Source organism: Passer domesticus, chromosome 8 (assembly GCF_036417665.1).
Source record: "Passer domesticus isolate bPasDom1 chromosome 8, bPasDom1.hap1, whole genome shotgun sequence".
NCBI classification, from domain to species: Eukaryota; Metazoa; Chordata; class Aves; order Passeriformes; family Passeridae; genus Passer; species Passer domesticus.
In genome coordinates this window covers 49,846,378-49,872,634 of record NC_087481.1, presented here as the reverse complement: position 1 = coordinate 49,872,634, position 26,257 = coordinate 49,846,378, and the positions used below count along the sequence as shown (strand labels likewise).

Genomic DNA, 26,257 nt, shown 5'->3' with positions numbered 1-26,257 from the left:
ATTATGTGGTATACAGTACCCATAATACACAAATAAACTCAAAACCTGCAGCAGCGACAATGACACATTCTGTGTGGCCTTATTCACCAAGCAGCTCTCTAAGAAGTCTTTATCGAAAAATGCAACACATCCACTAATTATTTGGGGTTGTAAGTGGGTAGGAAGTGTAGGAAAATCTTGCTGCATCTGTTCAACATTCTAAAAAGCCAAGTCCAAGAGCATTTATAGGATTTTAAAAATAAAGTCTATAAAAATCAAGAGCTCAGAGCTTATTTATGTGGGTACACAGTACCACGTACCATGTAACAGTAGTTGATTTTACAGGATATGTAACAATACACACCAGCATAGCCAAAGGCAGGATCAAGCCCTTAAAATTTTATATTGTGATTTGTGCTCAAAGATTTGTTTCAGTGTGGATGCCATGACTCATATTCTCCATTCCCCCAGTGCTTCATCCCCTCCTTCCCCACAACCCAAGCTAACTTTTTATTAAAATGCTCTGGATGCAGATTCGCTTGTTTAAACCTGGTATTTATGTATTTCATCCTGCAACCTGTACTCACAGGAGCTACTTACACAAGGACTGTGAGACTGGCCTGTCTGGAAATGTTTACTGCAGAAAGAAAAGATGTCTACTCCTGCTCCTTGGCTGAAGCCTTTTCCTTTTAATGACAGACTGCCCAGATTTCCTCAGCACAGGACTGACTAGGAAACATCTCCCCTTGTTGGCCCCTACACAGCTCTACAAGCATCCTATCTGAGCCCACACTGTATCACAGGACAGTGCTGAACCATTTCTAAGTGGTGCTTCAAAGGTTTCACGAGATATTTCTACTAGTTGTTGGTTACAAGACTTTATATTTAAAATTTATTATCAGAAGAATACATGATTCACTTAATTGGTACTGGTTTATAGGGAAATACAGCATAGCACAGGGCTGTAGAAAATTCCAGTCTGAAATTTCTCTGAGTCAAGGTTAGTTAAAGGAGAGTACACATCAGTGAAATGTTTCTTCAGAGAAAGAAACTGCCAAGTGGGTGAATACAACATAATGATGGTTAGCCTGGCACTGTGAGTCTGGAGTTCTCCTGTGGCTCTTACTCATATTCTATGTGAATCAAGGACATAATTTTTAATCTTTATATCCTTTTGCTTGTCCATCTGCATAATACAGAATGATACAACAGTAACTGCAGGATTATCCTTCTCCCCCAAAAACCTGCTTCGCATCCTCAGCATCTTACCTGAACAACTCTGAGTTTGGAAGAGCTTGAGAATGTTTATTTATCACAGAAGGAGTTTGGGTCCATGCTTGTTGTGCAGCCTCTTGGGGCTTTTGGTGACAAGACCAAAATAGAGAGAGCACTGAGCTTTCCATCATGGCCTGCTGCTTGGGATAAGGGATATTTCAGAGCATGCTAATAAGCATTTCTCCCTCTGCACTTCTCCAAATTCTGTGAAATGCTTTTTGAATGATGCTAGGTATGTCAAGAATTGTTAAACCGGGTTTTAGTAATTACTCACATTGATTTATCAAAACTTGTGTATTTACATGTTCCTTTTAAATAACAATTCTTCAATCACAAAATATGATATTCACCAAAATCTGATGTCTGCACATGGCACACATTCTGGCAACACAAATCCACATGACAATTACCTGGATGTTTTGACTAGCTCCTAGTGTTACAGATCTAGGTGGCATTGACAATAGATGTTTTCCAGCCAATCCCACACTTTTTTCAACCAAATACAAGCAAAGAATTTCTTCTCATATGTGGCAACACATTCTTATTTCTCAAAGGTATTGTACAGCTACATTAATGCATGAGAAATGTGTTGAGGTGATGAGTTGAAAAACACAATGAAGGTGCCAATCAAGACTTAGAGTACTGACAAACACTGAAGAAATTCAAACCTCCAAACAAAAGCTGAAGCTCAAGGCCCATGTGAAATAAAATAAAAATTATGTGACATAACAAGGGCTATCTTTGATTAAAAAATTACACTTTTTCTCATATGAAATCTGAGTTATTTCCTTTTTCAAAAGTAAAGTTACAATAACCAATAAAATCTCTCACACAAACTGCAGAGTAAGTTAATTTTGAATATAACTAAACAATATATCAGTGAAGTATTCCTTTCAGCTTCCTGGAGACTTGTATATTGCCAATTTATAATTAGTTGCAGATTTTCAATTACTTTCTAGCTAACAAAACAGTTTCATTTGCATTGTTTACTTGCCACTTAACTCAAATTGTACCCAAATTGGTTATTTTAAAATGTGACACAGATTTTCAGGGCCAAAGCAAATTCTATATATTTTAATGTAACAAGCATCTGTATTTCAGTCTTCAGTGATAAAAGTGTACAGGATTTGGCCAAAACTCAATCAACTCCATCACAATCTCAAAATGCCTCCTGTGCAATTTGTCAAAAGCAGATTTCTTGGCAACAACACATAAAACTACAGCAACATATAATGAAGAACATAATCTCGGAAAATACGCAAAGTTTGTTTTGTGTACTAATTGAAACTGGGAAACCACTGTAGGCATATTTAAATTTAACAGAAGATCAAAGAAACTAACCATCAAAATATCATTCTGCTACTGTGCTTAAATATAGTCCACTGCATTGAGTCTCATTCCTGACATCTCCACCCATCAGGAGCATAGTAAATTCAAGGTGCAGAGATTTGGGGCTAGAGTGACTAACTGGTGTTGCTCAGTACCAGGCAGACCTCAGCTAACTCTGTTACATGATACTCTTTATGACAATGCACCCTGCAATGAGATTTAAGAACTGGCTGTCTGCAGCAATACCCTGTGCCAAGAGATTCCTGTTACCATGGGAGAGAAGTGTTCTCCACTCCCTCTCCTGCCACACAGACATTAAATGCAGGTGATTTTTGACTTCCAGAACAGCAAGTGCAAGTGTCTGACCAGCCTTTGTTGTAGTCCTCATTCTGTAATTGATCATCCTTCTCCTCCCCATATAAAATAGACACAAGTTTTAAATTTTTTCTCATCCAGAATGTGCCACTCAGCATCTCTAATTGTTCTGAAAATGTGTCCATCTCTGCTAGATGTGGGGGTAGGACACCTGTTATTGGGGCCTGACAGTCTCTTGAAGATAAGGACACACCCAGCATGAAGCAGACTTTTCTATCACCTGGAGGTGTCCTTATGGACTAGGGTGGAACAGACTGGTGTCACTTTCCTGATGAGTTATGACAGATTCAGGGCTTACAAGTTTGCTCTAAATGTATGCACATTTCCTTGACACATATTTTACCTTTTCTGTGAAAATTCTTATTCAAAATTTTATTATCTGAACGAGTCTAGGCTTGCAGAGCTGTTCTACAATTTTCCCTTCCCCTCCCCAGCCCTACCTGAGGCTAGAGCTGCCTTGGCCATGGAGTGCCTTGGTGCCAGCCCCTGCACAGATCTCAGCTCCACTGTGGCAAGGGCTGATTACAGTAGACGGGCAGATATGCTGAGTTCAAAGGATGGACAAAACTTCCCTGCACATTTTAGACTGAAAATTGATTTTGTTTTTGGATTGGGGCTGATGTGTTTCCTGAATTGCGCTGGTTTAGATCAGATGGTACAGAAAGCAGGTCATGTGTTTTTCAGTGGAGAAGCATCTTTTGGGGGAAGTGTTATTGCTATTGTTCCCTCTAATTTCCTGTTTCTTCTCCTTTTGAATGCAGCATGACAGCACTAGAGCAGTCTCTATAACACAGATACTTAATATTAACCTACAGTATTTCCTAGGGAATACTACTTAATCATATTCTATCCACAATAGCAATTTAATAAAATATATGTTAAAAATAACGAAGTCTACCATTCCTAGCCCCACCCCTGAACAGCCATTATTGTCTCCTTCCAGCAGAAAGAAATGGGCATTTAATCTTACTTTCAACTTTCAGTCTTTAAATCAGTTTTAAATCCATGACAAGACTTTACATCCTACCCTATTGTTAGCAAGATTCCTTAATTGCCTCCTTTAAAAGACTTTATCCAACCCTTTTGAAAGTTTAAATAAATTATATCCACTGGTTCTCCTTTATCCATTATTTGTTAACTATTTCAAAGAAATCTGAGGCTATAGAAATCGTGCTGATTTGCCCCCATCATATTATCCTCATCTAGGTCCTTTATAACTTGATCTTTAATCATTCCCTCAACCATATTTCTTTACAGTGAGGTGCCTCCCAGGTTTATAATTTCAGGGATCGCCCATAACACCTTTTTAAAAGAAGGGCAACAATGTTGATCACCCTCTGATAAAACTTTTTTTTTAAAATAATGTGCTGTTGCCACTTGTCGGTTGCTCTGTTACCAGCCATGGTTGTCTCCATTTATGGCCTCCAGGCTTGATTATTGCATCTAGATATATTTAAAGACAAATTTGCTAAATCTGAAACATTTGCAACTGTTACAGCCCACCTCAGCAGCCACACCTGTGAGTATACCCAGGCCATCCCTATGGAACATTCCCATAGAACATCCCTATGGAATATTCCCATGGGACACCGCCATGGCCCTCTGCTTTCACCACTGGCTCTCTACGGAGCTGAATGCAGGCAACACCTCCATCCTGGCATTCAATGGATCCACACTTCCACTGAATGAGACAATCTCCTGTCACACTGAACCACACCCTTCCCTGAGGATCTGCTGTAGGATCAGTCAGCAACAAAGGCGAGCCTTGCAAAATTCAAAAGACAGCTGTCTCAGAGGCTGGTGCAAGAGTAAAACTAACTTTTGCAAGAGACAAAAGTAACAGTGATATTGTATCACATTCCCAAAAAAACAGCCAAATTTTTTTTCTTGCGGTTTACTTAGTAATAAAAATAGGCACATCCAGACCTTTGTCAGAGACTCAGTGGGGCAGCTAAATAAGGAAGCAAGATATGTATTTTCTTAAATTTTAAAATGCATAAGGCATGCAGATGCTATTTTGACATGAGAGTGAAACCTAAAAACCTAGAGAGCTATTCCTCTTGAGTTTCTTCCAAACTCGTATCATTGCCATACAGATCCAATTATCTATTACAAATTAATTCTTCTAGTCCTTCCAGCACATTTTTTATCCCTTTGTCTCTGTCAAAACGCTGCTGTCACTACTTGCAAAGAAAACCAATGGAGGAGGTATTTCCCCATTGCCTAGTGATGCAAACAAATAATCTAGCTTTTCTACACTCTCCTGCTCATCAAGCTGAACTGGGTTTGACAACTGGAATGTATTAATTAAACCCTTGCACATTTAAGGGGAAAAGAGTCACTCTGCCAAATAAAATGGGACAATAATGAGGACAGCATTGGAGCATCTCTGCTGAAAGCTTGCCACGTTTCTAGACATGCATTCATTCACCCACTCATCCTTCCCCCTCCCCCAGGATCTCCAGTTTGGTATGAAGTTCAGAAAAAAGGATAACAGCAAGCAGCAGATGAGATCAGCAGGCACAGTGAGTATTTTTTGATTTCCCTTATTAATGACATGAAGAATTAGCTCTTTTTAAAAGGACTGTGCATTATTTCCTCCCACTATTCTTATGAAGCAAAAGCATAACACTAAGAAAGGGGTCCATGCAAACCATGCAAACACATAGAATCAAGGCATTTACCATCACATATGGGATCTCAACCACCCTCTTCTGGGTTTTACAAACAACTTCCACTACAGAGTGCCCCTTGCTTTGGCAGAATAGGATGCAGTTGGGGAAAACACTGCTTGAAGGCCCAGTACCTACAACAAATGGACCTTGGGGCTGGCAGGAGGAGACAGAATACCCCAAACTCCCTCTCCTCATTCAGAACTATGGGTCAGGACAGTTTGCAGCTGCAATCCAGGCAAGCTCAGCTGCAGATGGTCACCAGGAGAGATTTGTGCTGTTGTCTGATGGCCATTAAGAAAAAGCCCTGTCACCACATCCTCTAAAAGCACCACATGGCAGCATTTTCCAAGGATAGCCTGCAAGGGAGAGCAAGGCACCAAACACTTGGAAACAACTAATTGCTTGAGAGAGAGTGTAAACTTAATAAGTAGGCCACACAGATCACATCTTTACCACCAACATGTTGAACCATTTACAAAAAAGTTTTGTAATTCTGCATAATTAAGTCTTTTAATAATGTAGATTTGAAGACTACAGAGCCACTGCACTTAAGGTTGATGCTATTTTAATTACATGGAAAAGACATAATTTGGGAAGAAGCCTTGCAGTTTATTACATTTACTTCTGTCAAATAACTTATAATTGTGTGCCAAGGTGCCTGAGAAAAGTATTGTGGGTTTTTTGCTGTTTTTAAACATCTTATGCCACTCGAAAAGGATTACTTCCTTTGTAAGTTGCTGTTTCAACTGAAAGGTAGCAATTAATTAAGCCATTTACATAAAACTGTCTCGGATCAGTTACCTACAAAGATGAAGGCTGAAATCTACCTTCTAATTGAACAAATAAAGTTTTAAAAATAAATATATGCTGGTAATTATCTGTAATAATACAAATTAGGAAATTTAGCTGATAAAATGAATATGTCAGAAATTAAGACTAAATTCTTATCATCCAAATTGAATAGGTACAGTCTATCAAAAAATTCTTCTAATTTATTTTTCATTTATTGTCACTTTATACATCTTTGTATCATTTGATGTCTTGCCATATCACATGATGCAAATGGAGAGGAGGTGGCAAGTGTCTCTGTTTCAAGGGATGAGCATATTCTGATCAGGGCTTTGGGGTTTTTTAATGTTTGTTTGGATATGGACAGGACAGAAAGAAAAAACTTCTGTTTTTCACCAACTGTCATTATACACAGTAGAAGGTAATAAATGACATAATTTAGCAAAATAACCTGGGGTACTTCAACACACACAAATAAAAGTAAACTGTTCATTTATCTAACTGTATACAATTGATATTAGTTCATAGTGTGCTAATATATCAAGTAAAATAAAATAGGTGTGTCAATTTTAGACACAATGTTTTAACTTCAGAAACACAGCTCAGAGCAAAATCATGGTCTCACTAGCATTTAACTACAGTCTATATTTTTCCTTCTATGCTTTAAAGAGGAAATTGCACAAAAACATCTTATGCCAGTGGTGAAAGAGATCTACACCAGAGATTTGCATTGCTGCAGCTACAGCAGCACAGACAGACGGACCCCGTGCAAAGTAATTTTTACATCCAACCTCTAGCACAGAAGGTGGTTTCTCATCCTCCACCTGTGTGGTGGTTCAGCTGATTAATGGTCTCACTGTGACAGCTGTTACACATGCAAAACTTGCACTGAAGCGAGATGTGGGTTTTTTTTGTCTGCATAATGACTCGAGGACACAATTCTGAGTCATATCACATGTTCTGAGCCAGGTATCTTCCTTTCCTAATTACAGCATTCTTTGCTAATGGATGGGATACATTTTCTTCCAATATATCTCATCCAAATGTTCTTCCCACACATAAATCAAACTTATAATACCAAAAACTTAATCTGGAGAGATTTCATATTAAAGCTTGCTCAGTCTGTCTCCAGGCAGCGATTGAGTACCTCGGAAGCAGCTGAGATTGTGCATTACACATGTTGTGCCTGCACTCACCAAACCAGATCTCCAAGACGTATGAAAATATTTATGTACACAACTTGGAGTACTCAGTGGGAGTATGCATCTGCATAACAATGAGCACAATGTTAAGTGCTCACAAGTCCAGAGCTCAAATCCACAAGAGATTTCACTCTGCAAACATCCCAATCTCATTTTTTACTACTGACCAGAAATGGGACATTCAGTCAGGATTACTGAGCTTCTACATCTGGAAACATCTGTGCAAGTAACTCTTCAGAGTAGAGGACAGCACTACTTCTGGGTTTATGCAGAGCCTCCAGACTGTGGGCTACCCTTTGGAAATCAAAACAAATAAATATCTGGCAAATAATCATTTAATACAATGTCTGCTGTGTGATATTTGACTGTTGTACCTCAAAACTTTATAACACTTTGTAAAATTATTCTAACTGAATTACTGGACTAACAAAACTATCTTTTTACTTTAACTATACAGCAAACTTGTTCTCTGTTCCACCACTTCCAGGTCCACAGCTGAGGTGCTGAGCTCCGTCGTAATGATTCCTTCAGCTCCAGTCTACCACACGAGGTAACTGTGACAGGCATTTACTGAGGCATTTTAGAAAAATAGAGCATCTCTGACCCTGTTTTTACACTTGTTTCAAGGAAACATTTCAAAATAGGCTATAACAATGGAGAGAACTGCATGTCTAACATAATAAGCAAAAATTGAACACTTTTAGAGATACAGTTTTGCACAAAGTTTCACACATGTGAACAAAAGCATAAATACAAAGATGTAAGTGCACTACAGAAAATACTGTTCATGAATGTATGCTATGTAAGAGAACATGTCACTTCTTGATGTAATCTTTACTACTAGTCTGAAATCACTAGTCCAGTAGGATGCAAAAATCTAAAACAATCCAAGAAAAAAAAACCCTGCTTTCTGCTTCTCTTTCAAACAGTGTTTCAAAGAATTCCTTTGCCTTTTATAATTTCTACAAAATTCAGAAAAAGCATCACCCAGGTAAGTTTACTGATCCTTGATTTAATAAATAGAATGTGGATTCCCTGCCTCAATGACAGTGAGCTGCCACCTGACAGTAAGCAACACTTCCATCTGAAGTCCAGCACAAGGTATGATAATGCAGTCATTGCAATGAGAACCCTTTTGCATTGTGCATGGTCATTTCATGTCAGTGGAAATAAAAGATAAATACTTCTCTCCACATTACAAATAACAGAATACATACAATCCTTCCACACTTCTCCATCCACTCTGTATCAGTCACTGGTGTTAATTATGATTAATAAATGATTAGTAAAACTCAGTTTGGTCAATAATAATCTGCTTTTGCTTTCACCAGGAAGCTCATCTTTCCTCCATTGCCTATGGCTCTTTTATTGTTCTCTGCCTCTGGTTCCAGAAAACAGTACAGCTTTGCAAAATGCTTGGAGATGTCTCGTCTATGGAAGATGCCATGGTGAATAAACTTCTACATTGTTTCACTCTACATGTGTCAAAAGTGAAGCTTCTTCTGCCACTAATGACAAGTGTCTTCTAGGAGAGACAAGTCTAGCCTGTGGAGTTATTCAAAGGGTAAATGCTGTGTTTAAAAAGAAGGTCTAACCTTGGTAGAAAATCTGATATGTTCTCCTTTGTAGGAATATAATAACTTCTAATATCAAGATTGATTTGAACCAGAGAAAATAAGTCTACTACAGTTGGATTTTTTACAGCTGAGGTTTTAATTTTACACCAAAATGTTAAATGCCTGCTGCACATGTGTAAGGGCTGCATCTCCAGAGTGGTTCATTTCTCTGAGGTCCACCTAGAAACTGGCCACAGGCAAACAACTCAGTTTTAAGGAATTTTTTAATTTTGTAGCTCCTGGACCATTATCTAGATGTATCTATTGTGTTACAGGAAGGATATTGTCTTATGAAAGATCATTACCTCTGAATTGCTCATGCCATTGCTGTTGATTTCTGTGATGCAATAACCTTTGGCAAATATACTTGAAACTATGTCACACTTATCTCCTTCTGAGGAGGTAATGCCAGTGAAAGTTTTCTGGTATCTGGAAGCTTCCTTTTGTACTCATGGAACAGGTAGACAGGGGTTAAAAACTATTGCCTATTACCTTTACATAAAAATGAGTTTGAGAAATCAATTCTGGAAATTATAATTCAGTTTCTACTTCTACTTTGCCCCAGATGACTTAGACATTACCTCATTGACAAGGATCAGAAAGAAACCACTGTTTCAACTTGCCAAGCCTGTGGCTAGAAGTGACATTCTGAGTCTGATCTTAAGTAACAACCCCTAAGTAAAAGGCTATATAACTAATTACTAATCCCTTGAGCTGTCTGGGCTATAGATGGCACCATCATACACTATTTATTTATTTGGATGAAATTCTGTGTCAAAATATTTCAGTGGGACTACAGTGACCTGGCAAGATACTATAGGGATGGATGACTGAGATATGCCACAGATCAGAAGATATTCTCACCAAGTGTATGACTCTCAGAATGTTAAAACATATGAAGCTAGTTATCAAAAAGCAAAACATATCATAGATTTCTTTCTGATTTTTTTGAGTTTAAGAAGAACATATAAAGAAACAATATTGCAGAATCTTAATTTTTCATCAGCTAGCTCTATTCCTAATTATTCCTATATTTTATCCTCTGCAGATGCCAAAGATAAAATAGAAACATAATTAAACGAAAAGCAAGGAGGAGATGTCCTGAACCTAAATGTGTCTAAGATAACCTAGTTTTTGGAATCTAAACAAATGCCTCTTTAAACATTTCTTCTGCAATATGCCTCACTGGGAAGCATCTTCATTTCCAGGTGAAAATTGCAAAATTGAATCCCTGACACCAATGCAACTAAGACCTCAAGAGCTTTGCTTCCTTAAAATGTACAATCATTTCTCACTAGCTGACACTAGCTGTTGACCTGTGTGATTTGTTATCTTCAACATAAAGTACACAAAAAGCTTTAGAAATTCCACATACAGGACCATCTGGTTAGTGTTACCCCATTTATTCCACTCTTTTTCCATTAAAAGTTTGAACCAGAAGTACACGAAACACTAATAATAAGTAGAATGTTCAACAAATGCTAATGACTGACTATAACTTATCACATTCTTCATTCTAAATACCTCATGGAAGAAATCCATTTGTTTTCAGAAATCTTCACCATTAGAGAATTTTCTCACTGGCCCAAGGAACTGATATTTGTTCCTTTTCATAATACTTGCCAGTTATGTGTGTGTAGGATGCAATCACCAGGAATTGAAATGGTGTACATTTTACTTCCTACAGCTGTTTAAGTCCTGGGACAGGACTGTCTCTGTTGCTTCATGTGCTAAACAGGAAAGGCATGCGCTGGCTTTTGAGTCCATGGCAAACAATATTCTGTGCCCAGATGCACAGGATCCTTCTTTAAAGTTCACACCTGGCAGTGCGTGTAAATCCATTTTCTTATCCTTCAAAGATTTTCCAAGCCCGCATCAGGTTAAAAAATAATTAACAAACCAGGAGGGGAAATGGGCACATACTCACCCTGCTCTAGAAAAGGCAAGAGCTCCATATTTATTGTGCTCTTCTGTGATCTGATAGATCCAAGATCCTGTTTCCAATTCAGACTGAATGCTCACATTTCACACATGAGCTTAAGCTGCTGTCTACTGACCCTTCCAGGGAAGGTGTCTCTGTTTCTCCTGTTGTAATCATTCATTTCCAAATTACAGTTACTCATTGAAGCAGGCATTTTGATCCTCCCCCAAAGCTCCTCCAGAAACAGCCACATGACCATTTGGATGGATGAGAAAAGGGCAATGGATGCTAGGTCTGTATATATCTCTTTCACTCTCCTTTTGACCAGAAACTCTTTGTCAAATGTAGTAAAATTGAAAAATGGCAGTGTTGTAGATAGTTTTTTTGGGGGGGATGGATTTTTTTTTTTTTTTTGGTCTAAAAATCTCTCCTTATCCTCACTGAAGTGTTACCACTCTCATCTGTACATGCGGGTATATCAGAGAGAATCCGCAGTACTCAGGACTTTCTGAAAATGAGAATTTAATATTGGGCAGGTCATCTCTCAAATCCAGTGCTCTCACCAGACCAAAAACCAGAACAAATCCCAGTCACTGGTGTGGAAACAGATGTATTCCAATTCAGTGTTTTATTCTAGCAGTTAGCAATTGTTCCTCGAGCTCTCAAGCTCCCTCAAACTCTCCCTTCCAGGCAGAAAATAGTAATAGAGGCCCTTGTTGGGAAGTGAAGCTGCTTGGCACACCAGACAACACCTGGAGTAGGAGAGCTATTGCCATTTTGAGAGCCTGGTTACCCTCCACTGCACTGACAGGATTCCAGGGACTGAGCCAAAGATGGGTCTGGAGCTCTTTTGCAACCTCGTCACATTGAATAAAACATATTTGAGAATGACTCCCTTGCATTTGTGTGCATTATGGAAATGTATATAACATGCACTCAGGGGAGAAATACATTCTAGGAGCACACCCACGTCCAACATGTCAGTGAACATTTTATAAACAATTTTAATATTTACAACAAAACCGAGTGTTAGATTCTTGAACCAACAGTAACTCCTTAACGAGTCTTTATGTGTAGCAAGAGCAAAGTAGGAACAGGATCATGCATTCCCATGGCCTGAGAAACTGCTAAGGAAACTGAATCTTCTTTCACATCATTTCAGGTTCATCCTATCAAACACCATTATAAATTAAAGAGCTACAATGAATTTTGTCATGGGTGGGGGTTTAGTTTGAAGCAACAATACTACATTTGATTCAAGAATAATCAATTGCGACCTGTAATACCAGTGTGCCAGCTTTTTCAAATTAGCTGACCATGGCTAGCAAACAGCTATTAACATAGTGACTGTGTGGGGATACAAAGATATGCAGTGTCTGTGCTGCTGAACCACAAAGTATTTTTAAAAGAAGAAAAAATTAAAGAGGATGACCTCCCCCTCTGCAACTGGCCACTAAGACAATGAACTTATTCAATCTTTACAGTCTTTTGTGCTTCTTTATAGGAATATTCCACCAATTTCCAAAATTATAGCTGGTAGCTGGCTTAATATGATTTTTGTGTTAAAATAATGACAGTGTTCACAACAGGGCTAAGTGTTCTATTAAATCAGTGATTAGTGCACCCTTGTATATATGCCACATGTCAAAACCATCATACATCTTTGTAATTGATTACAAAATCCTCTGTAAGTATGTATAGTAATAAGGCCACCCTGATGTTAAAACATCCAGACACAGTTTACTACTCACTGCTAAATTCATCCATTCAGTGGGATTGACACCAACCTTTTCTATTTTCTCTCCCTAACAAACTGCAGATGTGTCTTCTGTGCAGGAGACAAAAACAAAAGACTTGAAGGATGACCTTCAGCACAGCAATTTGGCCATAAGCTGGCAATGGCCACAGGAGCAGCAGTGCTGGCTGCCCTCTTCCCAAGAAAGATGGATGCACCAGTGACACGTCCCCAGCACAGGACAGGACAGAGTTATGCTCCTGCTGCACCAACAGGCCAGTCCAGATCATCTGTTCCAGCCTCTCCATCAACAACAGATGGTTCATATAAGAATACAGTATAACTCAGTTGGGGTTTTTTTCAGATTTTGAGGAATATGGTTGCCTAAGGACAGATATGTGCTTTGCTATTAGACTGCCTGGTAGTAAACACCCTTTTAAAAAATACAGCAATATTTTTCAGAAGAAAGTAACGAAAACTGCACAACTGAGGACATAACAAACATGGCGTTCTTAAAAGACTGGGAAATTTGTTAGGCTGAATTTTAAATAAATATGATAAATCAATAAAGCAAGGATTCTTGTGCCATTCTTGTACTGATTAAAAAAAAAACCCAAAACACAAATGAAGAGACCAATGACCATTTTTTTTTTCTCCCTAGCAGAAAACTATACTTTTGTCCTATTTCCTTATAATAAAGAACAAGAAAATTCTTGGGTCTCAGGCAATATAACTGTTCACCTCAAAGGCAGATGCCAGGCTTAGAAAATTTCTAGTGATAATTCCTGAATTTCAGAAAGCAATTGTGAGAAGCTGGTTATGATGGGGATGCATACAAAGCCATCCTTACAATGCACCTCTTCCTTCTGCTTATTGAAAGAGCAGCTTTGGAAAAGCTTGAAGAATTTTGACCATTGTTACTCTTCTTTGCTATGGTTTCCCTTTTTCTGTTATATAAACATAATCTACTTGATTTTTCTTTCAAAGCATTCTCAGCCTAATCCCCTCCCAACCTATTCTCATTCATTTATTCCAGAGGGGAGAGCTCCCACCTCCAGTCAGCCCCTGACAGTAGGCTCCATCACCCATTTGTTACCTTTTCAAGCAAGGATCTTTGTGCTTTCTCCCCTGCTGCCCCCATGCTTGGGTAGAGCTCCTTGTTCATGTCCACAAAGCTGCCTCGTTATCCTCCTTCAAATCCCCTCTCAAACCTCCTCTTAACTCTGCTGCCAGAAAAAAAAGCTTGACAATGGCTGTGCTGCTGCAATATTGAGCCCACTACCTATGAAGCCGACCTTCTTATTCACTCCTCATGCTTCCCCATCTGCTTATACCCACCTGTTGTCTCCTGTCATTGGGTTTAAAATTTATCAGAGGAGAAAGGGCTAAATCAGCTTGAAGTACTCTGCCTTTGCTGAGAATGCATATTCTTGTCAGCTGACATGAGGCAACTTGTTACCCTGAGAAAACAACTTTATATGCCTCAGCCATCTGGATGTAAATTCTCTGGAGGCGGCAACTCTGCCCCGTGTTTGAATGTTGCCTAAGGGTCCTGGTCCTGGCTACTTCATAGCACAAAAACATTGCTGGATCTACAACAAGGATTATGTTTGCTCTTCCAGGCACCCAGTTGTGTGTGTTACCATAGCTTGGGAGCCTGAGTACATGGAGAGAAGACAGAAAGTTTACTAAACAGTTGAATGAAATATGGGTCAGCCTCTCAGAGTATTGAACATATGGCCCATATTTAAGTATGACTAATACACAGGCCAAATTCTACTAAACATTTAAGGAGTTGGGTGAAAGACATACACAGCTACAACCTACCTGCTTACCCATCTCTTAACACAGTTACCACGAGCAGAGGGTTCAAACAGCTTTACTTCAACAGCAACATCATCTATCTCTACAAAGCTGCTATTCCCACTGCCTCCACTCCCACCCTGTTGGACAAATAACAGAGCAGCATCACTCAGTCTCAACACCTCACAGGCAGGATTAAAACTTTTAGCTACTGTGAAATTATCTTTATTAAAAAGCTAGATGTTATTTTCCAGATGAAGCATTTTTTGAGTGATGCTAACAGAAGTGGGTTGGTGCTGTACAGGGCAGGGAAGAAGACTTTCCAGAGTGGCCAAATCAAGACTCTGAATCATTCAAAATATAGGAAAACATCTTTGATTAAAACAATCAATCCAATTTTCAATCTGTCATTGAGTTAAAAAAAAAAGTATTTTTACTCCAAAAATAAATAGGTAGCATTCAAAAGCAAAAATCCCAACCTTTAAGTTTATGCTTGCTTATTGTCTGAGGGTGAGGTTTGGGTTTGCCCTTGCCTAGAAATCCCATTTAGGAAAGTATGGGATTGGTTTCTTCCTTTTTTAAAAAAAACAACTTTTACAAGTGGAAAAAAATCCCACAGAGGCTGCAGGGTAATGTTTTTTATTAACCGGAACACGCATTTTCAGAAGTAAATCTGCATGCTTTTTTTCTGGCAATAATTAACAAATTATTGTATAGCATTTTTTTAAAATTATTCCCAAGATAATGACTTTTCTGTTAGTTTACACCAATGAATACTGCCAACCTGTTTGTTTTTAAGAACAAAGCAAGAAGTCCAAAGCCCATTGCTGCAAGCCATATTTCCAATCCCTATCTTCTGCATAGTTTTGAACTATAAAAAAGAAAATCTTTTTCTAAAACTTAATATAGAAAAATGAGCATGACCAAAACAGTTTCAAACCCCAATCTTCAAATGAAAGTGCAAAATGAATTTGAAACTGCAAATGAAGTAACATTTGTTTTAGTAAACAGCAATTTGTACAGATAAGGTTATTTACACAAGAGCTCAACACATTTTTTCCATCTGCATTATTTGACAAGATGGATCCAAAATTCAAGAAAGTTAAAACTGAATAAACAAGGGTATCCGTACATTTAAAAATCCATTTATTTTACTCCTTCACCTAATACAAAATCAGCCCAATGCAACTGCCATTTTAAGGAAGTCTTACGAAGTTTGAATGAGCAAGCGTACTTCATTACAAAAGATAAAAGTTTCTTCTTCCCTACAGTGAAAACAGGTAATTTCAGAGGCTGTGGCTTATAATTATTCACTGCTGAAAGGATTTTAAAAGGTCCATATTGAAAACAGTGACCCCCAGCTTCGCCTCAGGATGAATGGAAGTAGAAATTCTCATTTTGCCGGAATGCTGGTTGATAACTGTTAAGCAAAACATGCATTTCTTCATTACAGTGTGGTCTGCAGGTTCATTTAAATAACAATATCATCCAGCATAAAAGTCACAAAAGAATTATCTTGCAATTTCAATATGTTGAAATGTATTATTAGTGCTAACAATGGGCACCTTGAGTAAATAAATGAATGTCTGTTATTGGCAGCATTACTTCCGACTATTTAGCTTTATGGAATATCAAACTTTATAATTCAATACCTTGGTCAAGAGTGTTTGCTTGTGTAACTTTTGAACTAGAATTGACATTTTTTAATGTCTCTCCAATTTCCTCTTCCTTTCCCCACTGTTACCAAGAAAGTAAAAAAATACATTGCCCAAACATGGGAAGCATTATCGTGTCCTTTTGTGAGGTATTTAAAGAGCCACCTTCACACTGTCATTATTTTTCATGGCAAAACCCCCCAAACATGGAAATTAGATTTTTTCAGAAAGGTATCAATTTATAAATTACATAAACACTATGCAAAACCCATCAACAGTCTTTTCTGACCTGCAAATCCCACAGATCTCACAGAAAAAAATTAACATTTTAGAATATTATTATTACAGGAAATCATCTCTATTAATTACCATTATGATAGAAATCACAGCACAAGAGGTGCACATGATGCCTTAAGTTTCAGCTTTCATATCTTCCAGATTCTGTACTGCCTTAGTGTGTAACTCTGAACTTCAGTCACATAAAGTATTAGCAAGTTCTTTTTGTAGTACACTTAGACAAAACAATCCTTTTCCAGCCTGAGAACCAAGGACACCATTGCATTTTCAGGCCCAAAAAGTATAAAAAATGGCAAATTCAGGAAAGAAATCTAGGAGGATGGGATTTCATAAACTTAAACTGTAATTAGACAATTAACCAAAATATGTAAATGGACCAAAACTTATAGAAGTGTGAAAACAGCTGCCTTTTGGATGCCCTGTCCCAGCCCTTGGGTGCTTCCCCCATTTCTGACCCCTCAGCAGAGCTGATGCCACAGAACAGTTTGCTTGGTGCAAAGTTGGCTGCTCAGCTTATTTCTCCAACAAAGGTTAAGTTTGATTTAAGGCACTGTTCTTTACACTGAAAGGACTGAAACAAACTCCCTCCCATTCAGTTTTGTTGGGTTTGCTGTAGGGTTGGCAGCCACAGGCAGATGATGGGATGGACAGCAAAGAGATGGTAACATACACCACAACTATATTCCTTGGGGTACATCTGCCAATATCCTACACCTACTGAGTCTCAGCCATTTTTTCACATCCAAGATATCCACTAAAGAGGATACTCAAAAAAAAAAAATAAATAAACCACATTACAAGAAAATGGCAGATTCAGTTGAGCCTAAAGAAAGAAAAATCTTTTCCCAAAAGACAATGAATACAACCAAGTTGTGCAGCATAACTTGTGCAAAGATATTTATACCATTATCAAAAAGATTGAGAAATGAATAGAGACTGCTGGGATATGCTGAATGAGACAGCAGCTTTAAAACATGGATGTAGTAACATGTTCCCTTCTTTTATACAGCCTTTGAAAGGATGCAGTTTGTAATTCAGGAAGACAAAATTTACTTATTTTCACAGGTCTGCAGGTAAAGAGAACTGCAGTTATGTTTAACATTAGCTACATTGTCTTCACGGCCATTTGTAGCCTGGCACAGTATCAACCTCAAATGATTGCAGTGTTTGTAATGACTGATAAGGCAGAAGTCAGCCTTGTAGTTCAGGTAGAATATTCAGATACGAGAAATGCAGGTTCACTTCTAAATGTTGTAACACATCCCCTGCACCACCTTTGGTAGGTTACAGTCTGTGCATCTGCAGCACATGGCAAAGATAACACTACTCCCTTCTCCCATTCTTCGTCTTGACAACCGAGATTATTAACTCATCAGCACAGAGAATTTCTCTTAATTTGTGTTTATACAGTAATTTGTACAACATGGCCCCAGTTTCAGATGGAGACTCTATGCACCACTATACTTCTAAATAAAGCCTGGCTTGATTTCTTCAAGTCTACAGAGCCAAATTACAGCAATTCATTTAAACAAATTGAAGAAGGGCTTGTATATGGGAAGACAGAAAGGGACTGAACATGTGGTTAGCAAGGGGGAGTTTCTTGTGCTGTTAATCCAATTCCAGGGTGACTGCTGGGAATCTTCTTTACTCAGTAAAGCCCTTAATTATGAAGAGAGTCTATACAGAACTGCTGAGGACAAAAACAATGAACAAGTGTCATGGGTAAACTATCTCCTCTTTTATAACTGGCTCATTTCAAATGACTAATAGAGAAGTCTACAAACTCAGAACCACTGGATCAGAAGCACTATATTGTTTTTATACCATAGGTCAGTGCATCAGCATCCTGTAGCAAAAAGGGTATTACACAAGTGCTGAAAGGAGTAAATATCAATGAATAGTAGTAGCTTGTGACGTCTCCAACATGTGATACTGCAAACTCAAAAAGCAATTTGGCAGTTCCAAATGCTGGCACCAAATACGGCAGCGTAATGTGTTTCTACAGCTCTCATTCTATACATGTGTGATCTCACCCTCAGGTCTATAGCCAAATACAAGAAAAAAAATAAGGGGGAGCTGCAAAAACATGTGAGAAAGAAACATTAAATAGTAGTTCTCCAACCCCCACTGCTATGTGGCACAGAGACAATGTTAGCAATGGAAATCCTGTTGCAGGCAGCCAAATACTCTAAGAGAAGAAGAATCCAGTCAGCAACAGACCTGCAAATCTCAAGAAGATCCTACAGCCAGATTTACAGCCTGTTTTAGGTCCCCTGCACAGACAGGTCTGATCAGGAATGCCATCTTTTTTCTTGTAAGTGTATAAAAGGTTGACTGCTCCTGACTTCAGCATATTTTTGCTCCAATGTGCAAACTGCCAGGCAGTGCCACACTAGAGATTGATATCACTCAGATACTGCAGGGGGCTCTGATAAAGTATTAACTGAGTGCTCTGACCAGTTATTAATGGAGGCTTTCTCTGTGATTACAGCCATCATGTCAAAACTCGAGCCAAAGGAATTTACCCAGGCTCTGTCCAAGGAATACGACACAGGAATGTAATACACATATGGCAAAGATTTAATGTATGTGATGACTGCTAGGCAAATGATGTTTTTATTGTTCAAGAAACAATGGCATATTCAAATCTGGTATAAGTAAGGAGTGAATAATGATGTTAGATCATTGCACCACCAGGGACACACAAAAGAAAAAATTGTTGCAAAATTTGTCTCTCTGTGAATAGAGTAAAATGATACTGAGGACGGGCAGACCATCAGGAATCAAATTGCTTTCAGGAAGAAGGGGGACTGGCATTTTTTTATTGCCAGTAATTTTCTAATGAACTGTTGACAATCACAGATGTTCTCACACCTCAGACAGCTGGGGTTCTCAAAAATTCACCATGTGGCCAAGTGTCAAATTTTAACTGGATTTTACCTGCCTTTGTGGTTCTGACTACTCAGAGTACGGCAGTGGTTTACATTCTTGCTGTTTGGATAGTCACTGGCTAAATGCAATAGTTTCCACTTGCCTTTACTCTGTCTTGTAGGTAAACACTGCAGCTTAAAACCAAGAGTAAACCATGCATGGACCAGCAAAATGAAAGGCAAGTTGTAAATAGTGACCACAAAGAAACAGGAATATCCCACTTGGAAAAAACCATACCATTTTTCACTTAGCTTTTAGTAGCAACATCAATATGTGTACAAAATCACCAGTTTTCCAACCCTTTTTTGGTCAAAAAAAAAAAAGCAAATTAAAAATGGGTTTGTAACCAATTCCTAAGCCATGAAATTTTCACAACAGCAGTGATACAAGTTTTAAGGTAAAACCCCAAACAATGAGAATTAAAAACACAGGACCTGCTATCAGACAATCACAATTATCTATTTCTCCAACTTATAGGGTTCCTCTGGACTGTGATTGCAAACAAGAACTTTTAAAAAGCTACTAGAATGGGATGTAAAAGTATCTTTATAGTCACTGCTGTGGTTTGATTTCCTGAAACAAACTAGACTAAATTCAGTATTGCCCTGGGTTACAGAAGAGGTCACTCTACAGAATTCCAAGAAATCCATTGGAAACTGTTACTTTTATCTAGCTACATCCTCTAAAATTCAAGAGTGGAATATCTGTCCTCCACAACTTGAGGGTCTCAAAATGTCTCAGTTATTTTCCCATGACAGGTCATTCCATCTGATTTAACAGAAAACAAAAATTGAACTTTTACATAGCACTTCTTAGAAGCTGCTTTTTATGACAACTATCCCAGTATGAAACAGTTTTCTTTAACAAACACTGTTCTTGTTAGCTTCTGCTAAAACAATAGGCATGAAGTGGTACCTTTTTAAATCTTCTCTCTCAGATAAGGTATTTCTGAACTTGATAACATCACCTGAAACACTCTGCCTTTTCATGACCTAGAAAAATGGCTGGTATTCTAAAAATGTGTCTATTTTTAAATTATATGTATTTGATAGCTTGACTTGTTTTTAATCCTCTCATACAGAAGTGATGTGCTACTAATGACAACTGAAGTGCCCAAAGATACCTTTCATTTACAGATTTCAAATTAAACATCTCCCAATACCGTAAGAATTGTCACTTTCACTTCAAAAATCAGGGGAAAAAAAAGTAGTAGAAAACACTTTTTACATAGTGGAGAGAAAGAGAATGAAGTCCAGCCAGATTACATATTCCAGTCTGGTGTTCTATTGCTACATAGCACAATCCAGTTTTCTGTTGGACATTAATGGCATTTAAAGCAAAATAAATAAATTAACTACGATTGGTATTTTAGAACAGGGGCTTGTACATGTCACAATCCTGGTAACAATAATTCTGATAACTTCCACTATGCATTACAAGTGCATATTACTTATAATCACACATATTAAGCTACAATAGATTGTCAGACTGTGCTCAGTGTGCTCCTCACACAACAAGACCAAAAGGCATGGGGGCTCTTGGCCCTGGGCCACTATTAGGATACAAGATCTCCCTCAGTGCCCAGAACTCCCAGCTGATCAGCAGTTTATGATGCTTCACTCTTCAGGGCCACGGGAAGACCTACAGCAAATGCACCCACATTTCTGTGTTTGATTTCACTACCACTGTGAAGGCACAAGAAATGCATGGGAACTGATGTAGGAATTGGAACAGCCTTTAGCATGTCAGTGATGCCCTGTGTCATGCTGTCCCAGGCTTAGACTGGATTTCTGTAAGATGGGACTGCACACATTCCTTCTCCACATAGGTCTGTGAATCATGGATTCTTCTCTTATGCAGGAAGCCTCTTTCTTTTGGGGTCACTTTCACTAAAAAAGCCACTTCTCTCAGGAAAGATTGTCTTGCTTGCTCTCCCCTGTCCAAGTTTTCTGCACTTTCTCCAAAACTATATTTTAAAGGATTGTGCTAAAACAACTGGCCTTTTGTTCTATCTCAGGGGACATTTCATTGTTGCAGACCCCAAGCCTGTGTCAAGAAGCCAAAATGAGTGGGATTTCAAAAGCTGCTCCCATCCTATTGTGCTATGAAGCATCTTTTGAAAAGGAGCCAGCTTGTCACTCAGTCTGTACTGTTAGCACCTTCTCCCTTCCCAGGGAATCTGAATCCCAAATGGAGATGAGACAACAATGGAGAAAGCAAATTAGCCCAATGTTCAAAATGGACATGGCAGTCAGGTGTAGAAACACAATATACCTACAATTTCAAGGGTAATTTGTAGATTTTACAGAGCTGCTAGATACAATCTAGCATCACTATATTCATGTATATATTGATGTTCCTTTAGTACAGTTTGGTAAATATGGAAACATATTGAAATACACTTCAGATTAAAAAAGCAATAATTTAAAAACCTCTCCTGTAAGACTTTCCTCAGATACTCCCAATACAAAAATTTGTGTCTCTTTCTCTGTCACACAGTTCCTCCCTTTTCCTCATCACCTCGTAAAAAGTAAATTATTCTCTCATAAGCCAAGTAAAATTTTAAGCAGTATTTTTTTCTGGAGTCATGTAATGTTTGGCTCTATTCCAACTCTCATGCAGGAAATCTAGATAACATCTAAATAGCAATGACTTTTTCACTGAAGAGAAGCTACTGTGTGGATGTAATGCCTTGTCTCCTAAATGAAGTAATTGGCTTGACTGTAAATGACCAAAAGCTCTATTCCACTGAGTTACCCATGCCACTAAAATAAGGAAAAGCTACTGAAGACTGCCTCCATGTGAGCCCATAACTCATAAGCAGTTATTTATCTTATGTTCTAGTGTGAGCTCCAGCCCAAGGTTTTATTGTTTGATCTTCTGAGTGGCCAGCAAAACCCGCTCACCACGGGGATGGGATGGACAGAGAGTGCTGACACATGAGACATCAGACTGCACTGCACTGACTGGAGCTGTGTCCTGCTGGGCTCCTGGAGGATATTGCCTTCACTGGAGAGGTGACTGAATGGGAAATGAATCTATTTGTGAACAGCTGCAGTTTACAACCCAGTGCTATACCGTAAATTAAACCAATGTCAGGCTACATTAATATAGCAGATTATAAACAGTGGTGGAGGAACAAATGCACATCCCATTCAGCTCTCACCACAGTAGTTGCACTGACTTCCCAAAGAAAGGAAGATGAACAGCCATGAGTGGAAGCTGCTTCAGCCATGTTGCTTAATTCACTGTTCAGTGTGTCAGCTAACCCATATAATACATAAATAAAACTGGTTTCCGTTGTGAATTGAGCTGGGACACAGGGCAAACCAGCAATTTCCAAGAAGAAAAGAAAAAAATTAGAAGATGAAACAGGATCAGCTTGAAGCCTGCCTCCTGCCTTTCAAAGCCAGGCCCAGTCACAGCCTGAGAAAATGGACAGAAGAGGTTACCCTGATCTGCCTTGGGCAGGGGGGAGGTGAAGGGCAGAAATCGTGTTTGGCACCTCAAAGGTAACTAAGTCTAGAACCCTGGAAAACATGTAGCACCTATACATGTGACATATAGGTGGAATAAGACCTCTACTTAAGACAAAAAATTGCAACTTTGGCAGAAGAGGTGGAAAGCACTCACTGCTCAGTCTCTCCCCAACCTGGCTTCTATGCTTAGCTGATTTATGAATCCCACACTTGGAAACAAGCCCTTAAAAGACAGAAGTGGCAAATGTGCTTTGCATGACCAGGGCTTAAATGTCTACAACTAACCAGATTGAATGGTACTGCCAGATAAAACCTTTTGAAAGCAGTAAAGGAATCTTAAACATACTGACACACATAAAATATTTTCCTATTGGCATATTTCATGGACTATAACCTTACAAAACTTTTGAATTTATGGAAGCTTTGCCAATATAGTGAAGTGTCACTAGAAATGTTCTATAATTGGGACTAAATGCAATAAAAAAAGAGAGTTGAAACTATCCATGAAATCAAAAGTGTTTACTTTTCTTAGATTATAGAACTGTATTTGCAACAATGCCAGAGCAGTATAACTAGACACATTCAAAGAGCAAAGAACAAAAAGTAACTAGGTAAATGCTATGCAACAGCCTAAAAATACTATCATTAAGATAAGAAATGGGTTCTCCTAGAACATTAAAACTACCCATTAAATGAAGAAATTAATAATTGGTACTCCTGAGTTGTGACACTTTATAACCTGTGCAGGAAAGCAGCAAATGAGTTCTAGGAAAAATCACTGGAAGCAGAATTTAATTTGTACTGCAATATTATCTTAGTCCATCACAGTCTAGAAAACCACATAAAGATAGATAATAATGGGAAGGTTCTTAAAACCATGAAGGGAAGGAATTCCTGAACTGCAAACCTAAAATCCGACTGGGTTATGGTACTGCAGGACAGTTCCCCAAGAACTGTTATCATATCAACATACAGCCTCGTGAGCTTTTGCCTTGATGCTCTTGCATAGAGAAAACAATTCCCAGCCACATGGAAAGAGAAGGGGAAAGGGTCAGGGCATCCAACACCAGCCCTACTCCTTAGTACTGCTGTTTTTCACACAATTAATTCACCTGACTTCACTGCCACTGAGCAAATATAAGATTGAGAACAAATCATGTTGATGAAATCAGCTATTAAGTTCTGAATACGAATCTATCCTTAGTGAGGGACAGGTTGGAAAGGACATGGACCAAGTCCAGCTCTGGTGGAACTGCTAAGAGAGCAGTGGTTTAACAACCACCTTCAGCTTTTCATGGCAAGAGTGCCCTGCTGCTATTTGCAGCACTTCAGAAGTGGAGACCCAGAACAAGTCAGCAGAGTTTACATTGGACCCCTCAAGTTTGCTCTGCTCAGAAGAGGTGAGAGCAGGAAGTTGCTCCCAGCCGGGATCTGCAGTTTTCACAGCCACAGAACAGCACTATGGTTTCTCTCCCTGGGACTCTGGGCAGGACCTGAGGCTGACCAGGTTGAAAGATTGATCAGCTGCATTCCCAGGCTAAAGCTGAGTGCTAATGCTCCATCAGAGTCTTTTTCTGGCATTGCTATGCTGGCTAGGAACAAGAAAGACAAAACCAAACCTAACCAGGCCAACATTACTTTTCCAGCAAAACTTCCAGTTTTAATGCAGCAAGGGTGACGGAAACATGCCATTGTTGACTCAGCTAATGTCCTTCAGAGGAGCAGTGTAACTATGCCAGGCACAACAGACCACTGGCACTGACCTTGACTGGGGATGATGCCAACTACAATGAGTTTCAACACCTTCTCAAACAAAACATGGCAACAGATTCAACAAAGGCTCCCTGTGAGTGAGAGAAACTGGTAGGAAAAACTCCTTGGGCAAGCATGTGATACATCATCTAAAGTGTTCTTCAGCAAAATGACAATACCAAACAGCTGCTGGAGTGGAGAGATAGCATTGTTGAACCTAAACTGGGGCAGGTGTGACACAGCTTAAGAAACAGGCTGTTGACTAAGTCAGGGGAAATGTCAGCCTGACAACCAGCCCGTCGGAAGTGATTGCAGATCCTCTCTTTGTATCTATATCTGCACGTCAAAGTCATCGTGGTTTTGACAATGACCATCCCTTTACAGGCCTGCTACAATATTTGTGTCATCACCTTCTATTGAGACACTGAATTAATTAATTTTTTTTAAATGATTCAGCCAGCAGTGATGCTTGAATTAGCACCAGGTTGTGCCATCAATGGCTCTTAAGCTAATATTACTAGAACAAAACAAAAATCATACTAAACGGAAAGTATCTTTATCACTGAGCACTAGAGACTTGCATTTACGTACTAAATCTTATTAATAAACACTCCAGTGCAGTGGGAAAACAAATAGATATCAGTGTGAAATATTTAAGTGCTGAATGTAATACTGCTGAGCTGGCATGAGCTGTCATAATCGATGGGAATTGTTTACACAGACTCCATTCCTCCAGTTACGCAAACAGAGCCCGTGTAAACACCAGACTGAACACGTCGGAGCATGGCCCCACTCCAGGCTTCTCAGAAATGCAAGGCACTTCCACTCTCACTGACAGCATCATCCCATGCACACAGCTCACAGAGCAGGGATGAGGCAAACACTCAGCTGAAATTCCTCACTCAGGACATACACAGGACATTGGGCAAGTTGCTTTCACCCAAAACGTATTTTTCCCACTTCGCTAAAGCCTACTTTTCTCCCACAGCTCTTTAGGATTTATGGCAGAAAGTTAAAAGCTGAGTGATTTTAATTACTCCTACAGAAAACTCCTATAGGATTCAGCAGCTGGGGCGGGGATGGGTTGGATTTTTACCTAGGATGACAGAAAGGATTTCTGCAATGGAAAGTTAGAGAGTGATTCAAAGCTGAAAGTTTTAGCAGAAAGAATACTCACTTTCACTAAATTTGAATAGTTGTGAGAAAAAGCTTCAGAGCCCTGCTGACTTCCATGGATTTTCCTTCTCAAATTCACTATTTCTTTTTAACAGAGAACACTTCTCCCAGTATCATCATCTAGAAGCTTTATTTTTCTCATGTTTCATTAAATACCTTCTTATAATCTCCCTGTTCTCTTTTAATATCAAAGTAATGCAATACCCAGTTATTTTAGAAACTTTGCCAGCACATGACATGATGCTAGTGCTTGTAAAACTAGAGCCAA

The 26,257-nt window shown here is 38.8% G+C and overlaps 1 protein-coding gene and 1 long non-coding RNA gene across 5 annotated transcripts in view; one reads left to right on the top strand and one right to left on the bottom strand.

Annotated features, from left to right (window-relative positions):
- The window catches only part of VTI1A (vesicle transport through interaction with t-SNAREs 1A), a 256,745-nt gene that overhangs the window by 42,589 nt on the left and 187,899 nt on the right, over positions 1 to 26,257 (bottom strand). The window lies entirely within an intron of this gene.
- LOC135305886 (uncharacterized) lies at positions 2,838 to 9,053 on the top strand. The gene is made up of 4 exons (XR_010366875.1): positions 2,838 to 2,908; positions 5,415 to 5,483; positions 8,112 to 8,174; positions 8,554 to 9,053. It is a non-coding gene; the product is annotated as an uncharacterized LOC135305886 (long non-coding RNA).